General features: G+C 40.9%; 1 protein-coding gene across 4 annotated transcripts in view; it reads right to left on the bottom strand.

The window, feature by feature from the left end:
* The window catches only part of BBX (BBX high mobility group box domain containing), a 135,119-nt gene that overhangs the window by 93,898 nt on the left and 29,088 nt on the right, over positions 1–12,133 (bottom strand). For 2 of the 4 annotated variants that reach the window (XM_054001692.1, XM_054001717.1), the window contains exon 1: positions 6,282–6,617. The exons of the other annotated variants lie outside the window; for them this stretch is intronic. The gene's annotated coding sequence lies outside the window, so the exon portion shown is untranslated. Of the gene's footprint in view, positions 1–6,281; positions 6,618–12,133 lie in introns of those variants that run through there. 4 annotated transcript variants of the gene reach the window in all.

Genomic DNA, 12,133 nt, shown 5'->3' with positions numbered 1-12,133 from the left:
CAAATACCTAGGTTGGCATACTTCCTTTTGATAAATGGTTTCTGATATTGACCAGGCTTTTATCACCCCAAAAGACAACCATAATATGCCTTTTCTAGAGGTCTTAACACAGACCTGGGAACTTTGGTTAGCCGAGTAGCTGCTTACCCCCTTGCTCCCCACCAGGCTTGACAAAGGGAGCATATCATGCTCCTTAATCATCTTCAAGAGATGACAAAATGTTCAAGAATTAATTATTTCTATGTATAAATGAAGGAGGCTGACCATCTTAAAACAAACACATTACTAACTGAAGCCTAAGCATCTCTACAGCCTCTATTTGCACCTTAATTACTCAGCAGAAATGTGCTAAAGAGTTATCAGTCAACTGAAGATGTCTTTCTCTAAGGACCTGCAGGACAAGCTGAAATACCTCTTAGAACTGCCAAAAGCAGAGGATTTATCTGCTTTTATGTGCATTTGTCAACTCATACTGCAGAAAATGTAGTCACAAGCAACAGTGTAAATTGATGATAATAGAGTATATTCACTTCTTATGAAATGCCACCCAGAAAATACCTATTTTTCCTCTGCCTAGCCACCACTTCAACACATCAGTTTGGATTCCTTGTCTCACTAGAGGTCCACCAGAAAGCAGATGTCAGTACCTGCAGCAAACATCTCCAGGTGCAGATTCAGAATTCACAGAGCAGGGACTCAGATCAGACATTCAGTCAAAGCCCAGCATCTAATTCAGAAAACCTCTACCAGAGTCTTATTCCTGTGATCATTCTGAATAAACCATGAGCACCGCTACAGATGGGAAGGCCTGTCGCGTTGTTAGAATATACCATTGTTTTTTTTCAAATGGGTCTTGGCCAGCTGCCTGCCTTACTGGAGCCTTGAAGGGAGAAGGAAATACCTGACATCTAGTAACACTTTACTGCTCCTGACTAGCAAGAACCTGCTTCTTGAGTGACATGCACTAAAATTCTGTTTACTGAGATTTTGTCAATGCACAATAGGCCCGTGTGGAATTTGCCTGCATCTTTACCCAAAAAACTTCCAGGTGTTTACACCTGGATTACCTGATTACTACTTCCAAGTTACTTCATACATTAACAAGCTTTGAGGGGTAGCATTAGTTACAAAAAGAAGAAAGTTATTTATTTAAGTATGGAACAGTTACAGCTACAATAGCACAATTTTAAATTTAAAACACCCTTATATATTCTTGTAGCTAGCAGGGAACAGGAAAACTCAAATTATTTTCATTTCTACAGACAGTTGAATTTTTTAATTAGTTTGGGGAAAATATTTTGTTTGAACATCTGCATAAAGATATCCCTTTAATTTGAAAGTATTTTAATCTCCTGATATCATAAAAAGCACTTTACTGTGCAGTAGTGAAGTAACAGATAAAAAGGGGTGGATACATTTTGAGTAACTTTCCCCTGCAGCAGATCCTGCTCATCTTCAACTGAAATGCACAGGTTTTTCTGGCAGCACCTTCTCTGGCTGCTTTTGAAAGAAGAAGTAATCTGTAGAGCAGTACAAAAGCCATGCCCTTCCATACTCAAGTTTCACATCTAAAGAATCTCAGAGGCTGCCAGGGTTTCAAGTCAGGCTAGCTGGCCATCAGGGAAGACTGTCTCCCAAAGCAGCACATGACCCCAGCTCCCTGCTAAGTCCCTCCACTTCTGTGACCATGCTTCCCAGTGAGGCTCTCCCAGCATCATCCCACACAGAAGTCCAAGGAGAATGGTCCAAGCTGCTGCTGTTACACCACAGCCACGAGGAGGGAGGACACAGCACTGTTCGAAGGTGCTGCAACAGGGGCAGCACCCCGAAAGTGCACAGAAGCTGCGAACTTAGAGAGCCATGGTCATGGCACAGCTGCATCAATTCTAGAGCATTTAAGGTCCCCTTGTATTGTGCCATAACTTGGCTACCAAAGAAAGCATGGTTTTTGTGGTTTACTCTTAATAAGTACCTTCTCCACTTACAGCAAAAAGCGAGAATCTTACTTTTCCCTGTGAAAGAAAGATACAATCAAACCAAGTAGCCAATTTTTATATTTTTTGTCGTGTTTGCATTTCTAGGTCATTGTTTCAGTCCTTTTGGCTTTATAAAAACTGTGCAAGCTTGACAGGGATATTAAAATAAGTTTTCTTTCTCATCCTGAAACTATCATTCCTCTTGTTACTTTCCCACAATTATAATTTTGGGTTTGTATAAAGTTTTCAATTAACAGTATAATTTTGCAGCTTAAGGTATCCTAAAATATTACACAAAAATCTGAAGACACAATATGCCACATTTTTCTACGGTTTTCAGTTTACTTTCATAGGGCAAGAGAAAGAGCAGAGACAACATTTTCAACTCTGAACTCTACCATCTGAGCAATTTCCAAGCAAAGTAAACATTGATCCTTTTATGCCTTGTCAAAATTCACTACTGTGTATTTCTGTACTTGCATGGCGTCTCTAAGAAAATAACAAGGCCCCAGACAAAATGCATGGGTACACATTAGCAAATCTCAGAACAGGAACTTTACCTTGGAATGTAACATTTGACTTCTTTAGCCAAAACACTGACCCAGTGAATGCCTGCTGAATACCTGTTGTTGGTTTCTCCAGCACCTGACACATGACAAAAGCTTGAAAACTATTAACAAAAACTTCCTGAACTCCACACAAATCACACTCAAACAACTAATATCACCCTGCCATTTAAAAAACAAACAAAGAAATATTAGAATATTGGCCAGAGAAATGTACTCATTTTACAGGCCACTCAAGGAGAAGCTATCTGCTCTTTTTCAGGTAGTTCACCATTACTGAAAATCTCAAGAGTAACTGATGAAATTAACACTTTACAGCATCAACTTCAGAAAGGATCACAGGAGAAAGATAAAAACAACATCACAATTAAGACATGTTATCTTCAGCATCAGTAACTAACTGATGCTATCTGCTCTGGAAACTATCCAGATTGCAAAATCATGTTTAAAAGATACATGTAAGACCCTAGTAAAAGAAATAGACAGTAGTGCTCTAATTCTGGAGATACATCCTCCTCCTCTTGGACTTTACTTAGCTTGCCCTTAAGGCTCTAGCTTGACAAGAAGCAAGCATAGGCCAGCTCTGAAACCAAAATGAGTTGTGTCCCCTATCCTGCTTTTCTACTATGCGCTCCTGGACCCCTTTTTAGGGGGCAACAGAGCTGTTCAGTTCTTCAGTCTGATTTGCAATACATTAGCTGGTCCACCAAGTAGTGGTCAGTTTTATCTTTAGGCAGAAAGAGTTTAGCTAATAAACAACATTAATTTTAGCTATGATCATTCCTCCAGTCTAGTTTAGGATACAACAAAAACATTAGCATGGTCCCAAGATGCAAGGACTGTTTCTTTAAGTAATAGTGCTGTCATTTAAATATGGTGATTCACTATTACTTCCGTTAAATATGTCGCATTCCACTTCTTTGTCAGGGAGCTGTAATTCAAATAATGTCTGTATCTTCTATCTATAATGAAGATAGTGGTCAACATTACACATGTTGAAGGTGAAAAAAAATACTCTGGGAGCCATTCCCTTCATTCTTCTCTTCATGCCTACAAAAACAGAGCACTTCTTAGTACCCTTGTGATATCTCCAGTAAGGAAGTATCCAGCTTTAAGACACAACTTCTTATCCCCCTTTGGTAGATGCCAAAATACATAAACCAATTTCTACAAGCTAAGAGAAAACTAGGTTGCCGAAGTATGACAGAGAAGCAGCAAATGCTTTGACTCTAGCTGTCAGTGAAGCAAGAAAACTAGTTATTAGAACCAAATGTAGAGCCACCCTTTATTGATACAGGTTGGATTTTTTACAGCCGCCTCCTATCAATTATAACTGAGATGTTGAAAATAGGTACAAACTGAATAAAACAGAACAAAGGTCCAATACCTGTTGCACTTGACACTTCACATTCTGCTGAAGCACTCAATGCTACACAGTTTCTTTGCTGGCAGAAGGCAAGTAAAAAGGTAGTAACTTTGGCAAATAAGGGTTGATACTCGGGCCCACAATGGAAATGGGAATCTACAGCATAAGCACATTTACCACACGTTTCTTGTGAAGACATTAGCACATAGAATTATCTTTATATTCAACACACTGAAACAAACGGGCTTGTGTTGTCTTTTTAACACACTGATAAAATGTGCACGGCACATAAAATGTCTTTATCCACTTTTTTATCCCTCAGAGTAATGACATAACACAGGGTTAATTTCTTGAGCACAAGTCTATACCAAGTAGTAGATTTAGCAGCAATGAATTTAAAGATTGCATAGAGGAAAAAACATGCAGTGCAGTATACCCAGCACATGAAAACAAATATAAAAGATGCAAGGCCACACATGACTGGAAATTTTATTGTTACCTCCTATACAATGCTCCTCCACCAATACTCAAGTGGAGGCCACAGATTAGGCTAGAAAAGTGGTTTGTTTTCATTTTGCCCTTACACCTTTACCTACAAAGCTGTTCAACTGCAAGCAGTAAGTGTGAGCCAATAATACAACACCCTTATGACTTCTACTTGCCCTGAAACTTGAAGAATCACAGAAGCATAAAATCACAGAATGGTTGGGGTTGGAAGGGACCTTGAAGATCATCTGGCTCCAACCCCTCTGCCACAGGCAGGGACACCTTCAACTAGACCATGTTCCTAAGAGCTCCACTCCACCTGTTCTTGAACACCTCCAGGGATGGATCAGCATCTCAGGGCAACATGTTCCAGTGCCTCACCACGCTCAGGATGAAGAATTTCTTCCTAATATCTAATCTAAACCTACCCTTCTTTAGCTTAAGGTGATGCTCCCTTGTTCTGTCACTACATGCCCTGTCTCTCCAGCCTTCTTGAAAGACTCCTTAAAGTGTAAGGCTGCTGGTAAGAAGCAGAGCTAACTTCCACCAAGGAAAAATGTCAAGTCAGTATTCATCAAAAAAATTTACCAGAAATCAATTCCCAATTTCCAATTTACTGCACCTCTCTCATTTTTCACCACAATGCATCGAACTTTAAAACACGTGCTTCTCCAGAACGGCTTTCAGCAAAGCTACTGGAGAACTTCACTGTAAGATCTAATAAAGGGTTCCACGGCTTTCATTTTACAGAACAATCAATAAATTAAACTTGTCAGAACAGAAAACAGCTACTCAAATCACACACCCTTGTCTGGATCAAGAGCACAAGCAATTATGGTTAGGCCTCAGATGATCCTGATCAAGGTCTTTGATTTGTTACTACTGTCCCCTGTCACCTGGGGAGCAGCTCAGACCTGTGGCAGTGCCCTGTAGCTGCAGTGGCACATCCAGCACCAGGCTGGCCCACCACAGCTGCGTGTTTGAGTGGCTTCTCATGAAGAGTCCTCTGCAAACTCGCTCAGAGCATCACACCCAGAGCAAAAAAAGTCATTCCATTAATCTGATTGTTAACAGGCAGTAATAAAAACACAGCAAAAGCAGAATATGGCAACACAAAGTATTTGTGTAACCTACCACCAGTTACAGATTAGCAATTCCAGAACTTTGAGGGAATACAGAGAATGGTGCTCATCTGTTTGAAAAGCTGAAAATTGATTAATGAACCTGTGATATTTACATTCTTCACTCTGTAAAGAAAAATAATTTTTAAAAATCCAATGCAATAATGCATGAAGACACTTTTCCGTAGAAGTTGCTCATCTGTTGCAACTGACATTATTCCACACGCTGTTTTCACTCAACCAACCTGGCTTCCTTTCTGAGGGATGCTTGGCAACTGTAAAAAGTATTTTTTCTTTTTTGCTTTTCATGTGTATAATGTTATTTCCATGTTATAACATCACTCCCTCAAATACATCACACTGTTCTAGATCCACAGTTATTACTAAACCACTGTAAAGTCTCTTTTCTTGCATTACTCAATCCATCCAGAAGTTCCGAAATAACGTGAGTGGGTTTTTAAAGTTGTTTAAACTTTACCTTTATCATCTTTTATGGCTGCATTTGTGTCATACCTATTTATACTTTTCAATGAGAAAAAACATATTTACAAACTATAAACTTTTATTGACTACAGATCTTTGCTACAGCAAAATACATAATTTCCTGAGTATACTCCATTACAGTATTAGCAGGAGTAAAACCGTCTAATCGGAGACGGTAACAACATAATTGCTCGTCTCTTGTTATCGAGCCGGGCTAGGTTGTGACTCTTGGTTCCACCTCCAACAACTGCCTGGACCCACGCCAAGTACGAGCGGCACTCACCTCCTCTGCCTTCCCGGTCACAGAGCTGGCACACAAGTGTTTTCGGCGCAGAGCTCTGCCATCCTGCCTACAGCCCTGGCGCCCTGCAACACACCACGACCGCCGTGACACCGCTCCTCCAGCCCGGCGTTCGCCTGTCACAAACAGAACCCACAGCCACACGCAGAAATTAGCTCCAGACCGATGAAAATAACTCTTTCGGGGGAGGAATAACAGCGCTGTTCCGAGGGAAACGAAAAGCAGGAAACTGATCTCAGCAGCGCGGGGAGTACGGACGGGGCGGAGCAGAGGCACGGAGCGAGGAAAAGTGGAGCAAAGACTCGCTGCTTATAGCTTGGTTTTCAGTACCGTATTACTGAAATACCAGCGCCGGGCCTGACACGGACGCCGGCACCCCCTGGCCCAGGGGCGCAGGCCCGCGGCAGCCCCGCGCAGCGCACTCGCCGCAGAGGTACCGGCCCTGCGCAAGCGGCCCCACACGCCACCCGCCCCGCTGCCGCCACAGTCCCCGGCCCTGCAGCGGCCCTGGATGCCTCCCTGCTCGCCCCGGTCCGGGGTGAGGGCTGCCGTGGGCGCCGAGCCCGTTATCACGCGTGAGCCGGTTTGAAAGGGCACGTCCTCCGGGACGGACCCAACTCTCCTGCCCTGCAACTGCGGGAAGTCCTCCGGCGTGCTAACAGCAACAGATTATGGCATCTTCTGAAGGACTGAACTGCCGCGTCTAGCGCGTAAATAACTTCTTCTGATGAGGTTTAAAAGAAAAAGGGGGGGATTCTTTAGGAAAACAGCTTGAAGAACTGAGAGGCTTTTCATTCTAAAACTCAAACCGACGCAAGCAGGGCTTAACCTCGACAACAGCATCTCCCACGCTGTAAGGTCTTTCTCTACCTCCACGGGGCTCCCGTTCCCACGGGAAGGCAGGCCACGGAAGCTTGCTCCCTGCAGGAGCTGGTAACCCCGGGAAGGCTGGTGCTGCCGTCCTGGCCTGTGCCAGAGTCGGGCTGCTTCTGCTGCTTGCCTGTCCCCCACATTCCTCAGCAGCAAGGCTGGTTTGTGTCATTAGGACAGCGTTACAAAAATCCCACAAAAAACAGTGATATACAGCATTCTAAATAAACATGAGCTTGGAAAACAGAAGTCAAAAAACCACAAGGAGGGGGTGGACTGACTACCATGAGCACCATCAGCCAGTGTTTCAAAGTAATAATTTAAATTCGTAACAGGAAACAGCATGGCAGTGGATGTTAGTAACACTAGCACACCTAGGATCTGATGATCTATACTTCTCAGCCAAAAGGAGAGAATCCCCACGCATTTAGGGCTTTTCTAAATGAGGCTGTGGAGGTAAGTAGGGACACTGCATGGTTTTTATACTTGTCTTGCCCTCTTTCAGGTCTCAATGTTTTGCCCCATTAGCTCTGTATAGCAAGATGCAGGGTGTTTTGTACTGGTAGGTACAGAGTAGATATAAAATAGGGCCAAAATAAAACAGAAAATCAGTTTAAGTGAAGTTCTTACACTTTAAAAAAATCCCATCTCATGTCCTCTACATTATACTGACAGAAGAACAGAAAACAGAGGCAAGGTGGCCAACCAATTTTATTTTTACCACTTCTTGCATATATTTTCTCTTGTCTGCTCAGTAAAGGAACCTGTAGCATGTCTAAATCCCATTTGGAAGATTCCATTCCAGATTATGAAACTCAGCAACTTCTAAGAAAGCATTTAATGACTCCTTTAAAATTCACTGTGGCTTGTTCACTTTTTGACACTGTTTCAAAGTATGTCCTATACTCAGTCTGCTGACAAATCCAGACTAAGCTAGAAACACAATCACACCTCTCTCTTGGCCTCTCTCCAAAGCCTGTGGCCTTTATTTCCAGGAGTGGGCAGACAGGACCCATGCTTTTGTCCCAAGGCTTCCCAGTTCACAGCCTGCCTGTGGTGACTGCAGTTACACTGAATCCTCAGGCTGTAAGCTGAAGGTCACTGATACAGACATACATCCCCATCTACAGCTCCTCCGACGGAGCAGTCAGCTCCCACCGAGCGGATGCAAAGCCTCATTGCAGCAGGACCTTCAGGTGCTGCAGCAACATCACAAAAGCCACAAGGAGACTAAAGGCAGCCTGAATCTCAGCATTCAGGCTAGGCTAGCCAGAGTTTGAGCAGCAACACACCACATCCTATCCCCCTTAATATCAATGCCATTTCTGCACTAGTGTCCCTGTAGTTTGGCAGCTTTAACTAGTTTTGCTCCCACGAGTACTTAATCATTCTTTTTGGGGGAAACTATTAGCACTGGAAAGATATACAGCTGCTTCCTTACTAAGGAAACATACACCTTAAAGCCAGAGCTATATCAAAACTGCAAATGTGATTTATACACTCAGCTGAACAGATTTAATGAGCATTTAAACCAAGAAACCACAAAATCTGCATGGAATATTGTGCTGTGGTGGTACGTGGACCAACAGCAGAGAAAGTGAAAATACAGGTAAGAGCTCTTAATAGTAAACAACCTAAGAGAAACAGCAAAGATACTCCCAAAGCTTTTCTGATACAATTATTGTTACATAAATACCTGGGCTTCTCTTCAAATCAAAACCAACAATTGTACTGCATTACTCACAGCTCTGGGAGTCCACAACCCCTGAGATAAATGAGCTCATAAGCCCACCACCAATCTCAGGGTTATTCTGTGTATTTCAGAGAAGCTGTTTCCTACCTGCTGTATAGAAGAGATTCTACAGCAATGAGCATTGTTTTTCCCCTGCTTCTCAATTTGATACTCAGTTTTGAAAGGGCACTTCTTAGTTCTCATCAATACTGGACAGGTATGTGTTGCTACAGTGCACAGAAAAGCCTCCTTCCTCTCCTCTACTTCTTTACTTCAGGTACACCTGAGAGTATTTCACTAGATACAGAAAAACAGTCTGGCACTCCTGACATGACAGACAAGGACCATTTATTTCAGCAACCTCAAAAGCAGAAACAGAAAGCAGAAACAGAAGCATCTTTTATTTTTTTTTTTCCTAGAAGAAATACTTCTAGCAGGAAATAAATATAATTAACCATTGTTATGAGGTTAACTAACAAATCACTTAAAGCACATCTTGATTTGGTAACGAAATAAAACTTTCTCACATCTTTTTAAGTAACCTGCTATTATGTATTTTGTAAATGACTTTAAACTATTCTGAAAGACCCTCCTCTACCAGTCCACTTCAGTCTTTCATTATTAAAGGCACTTCATCCTTAAGATGACAGGTCATACAAAGAAAAAGCTGGGAAAATAGGCTAAAGTATTGCATTGTTTTCAGTACAAAAAGCTCCGTTTCTTTAACCCTGCCTTTCTACGCAAGAAACTTCCTTGAGAAACAAGAGTATCATCTGCTTGTACTTCAAATAATTATTCTCTGCTCATTTGTCTCTCCTAAGTCTCCTTGACTGAGGTCAAGAAAAGAACAAGTACATTTTAAAATCAAAGTTTATCATTTCAGTAGGATTCCACAGCCAGGACTGTTCAAGTCATGTTATGCCACCATTCTTTTCAAAGCAAAACTGTTTGTGCTTAAAACTACCAAACAGTTAGATTTCTGTCATTATCTTTGCTGACTACTGTTATTACCCTGTCCAGAGGTCTCTCACTGCAGTACAGATACAGCAGTACATGAGCAGCTTTTAACACTGCACTCATTACTTCCTACAGGTCTGCAGAAGGAACTAAGAAGATGAGTCTGTTGGTAGGCTTACATTCCTTCTTTCAGGCATTCGCATCATCTACAGGACAATGTTTTAATGTCTTTAAAGTAATTTTGGAAAAGTTGAAAACCCACTACTTTAAATTGTGTCAGCTTTTTTCTTGCAGGGAGATACATATTTTCTTAAAGCTTGAACATGGTCAAAAGGGATCATCCATTAGCTACTAGATAAAAAACTACTTCACAAGAAGGCATAAGGAAGAAGTAGCAAGCAGTAAAAGTGTGGGTATGAACATACTTAGAAGTCCAAGCACTTTCAGTCAAGCAGTTACGGCTTTAAAACTAACTTGATGTTTTGTATTGCTTAAACTACTGTTGTCAAAATAAATTTCCATGTGACAATTTCTCACCTCTCATTCCCTACATTAATGGCTCGTGGAGATTAGGCATCAAACTGTCTCTGTATTTATTTAAAACAAGCCAAGCCAGAGGTAGTTTGATCACTCATTTACTCACTCCATCAGTTTATCTATCTTGTCCTGAACTGATATGACCAAATCACTTCTCCTGGCTTGCTTGGGTACTTTATGAGCATTAAAATTGCTTAGTAAGTGACCAGGATGGAGAAGATCTGGTCAAAGAATATAGAAAAAGTAGCACTGATTAATCTTGCCTAAGTAAAGGCTTTCCCCTGCTATATAGCAAGAAAATACAGCAGTTCACAGCTGCGTTGTGAGCCAGCAAACAATTAAATGAATGAAACAAACATATCTTGAGAGTATGCTTACAACACTCCAAAACTTAACCTGAAAGTGACTATCAGTGAAGGCATCCAAACAATTCTCCAATCAAATCTGCAATTTCAGTCTACTACTGTAATCCTGCCTCCAGTAAAATTCAGACCTGAACTGCGCTCACATATACATAGAGTATTGCAGCAATACTAATAAAGTAGCATCTTTATTGAAGCTCTGCATTTTATTCCAACTCCATGAAGAAATACAATTTTAATTACTAAATCTAAACAAAGTCACAATTCACCTCAAAACAGATGCAATCTCCCAATCCAATGCTTATATAAGACTGCAATACCACACAATCAATATAACACTAAACAGACACATTAACTGATAAAACACTCCAGAAAACATTGACAATCTGCGTATTCAGAAATAGCAGAATCACCATTTTTATCATTCCTGGATCTCAGCACTTCTTAGACGTTGTATCCAATATTTTCATATATGCACATGTACACAGCAGTGCTTTCTGAGCTATGCAGTAAATTAACAGCACACTTCCATCATAGAAAGCCACTGCCCTGTTACCTACTGCACACACCCACACACCTCAAATGTCAGAAAAACTTCAGGTACAAGCATCATATCATATCATATCATATCAATAATGCACAAAATACCCAAGCCAAAAATCCTACCAACAAGCAGCATGCTGTCTCTTCTTATCCCTCCCCCACACTGTTATCCTGAGAAATTAAATCCCACTTCTTCTCTGCTATAGGTGGAAGGTGCTCAGATACTACATACAATATGGCAGAATAAAATCCTATTACTGTTGTGCCCTTTTTAAAATTATGAGAACAAGTTACCCGCAAATTTACAGATACAGAAGTTTACTTCTCACAATATAATTCACATATTACTTGTAGCAAAAAAATATCAACACATTTCCAGTATCAAAGTTTCTTAAAATTAGGAGGGTTTTGTCTAGTTTTTACTTTAAGAATAATGACAGCTGTTCTCCATGGGGTTAAAATGCAATCCAAAGTCTTAAAAACGAATTTCCATTAGTATAGTCTTCTCTATTTTCTAGTTCTATCAGAAACAAGATTTCCAAAACAACTCAGTTTTCTTCCTAGATGTACTGCAGCAATATTTTCTAAACATATACTTAAAAGAGGTGCAAAGACTCAAAGAGCAGTTGAAAACTATTTCACTCTGCTAATTTGCAAAAAGTTTTATAGTTTCTATCCTCCCTCCTAAATGGAAAACTAATTGTGATAAAACATCAAGCCCAATTAGAAACAGTCACTACACACAACTATTTATTTGAACTTTCCTTTAAAGTATGTATAATTGTTTTTACAAAATCCTCCAGTATTGGGCCAAATCTTGTCATCTTTTCTGC

The sequence above is a fragment of the Vidua macroura genome, chromosome 2 (assembly GCF_024509145.1).
Source record: "Vidua macroura isolate BioBank_ID:100142 chromosome 2, ASM2450914v1, whole genome shotgun sequence".
In the NCBI taxonomy this organism is placed as follows: domain Eukaryota; kingdom Metazoa; phylum Chordata; class Aves; order Passeriformes; family Viduidae; genus Vidua; species Vidua macroura.
This window is presented reverse-complemented; position numbering and strand designations above follow the sequence as displayed.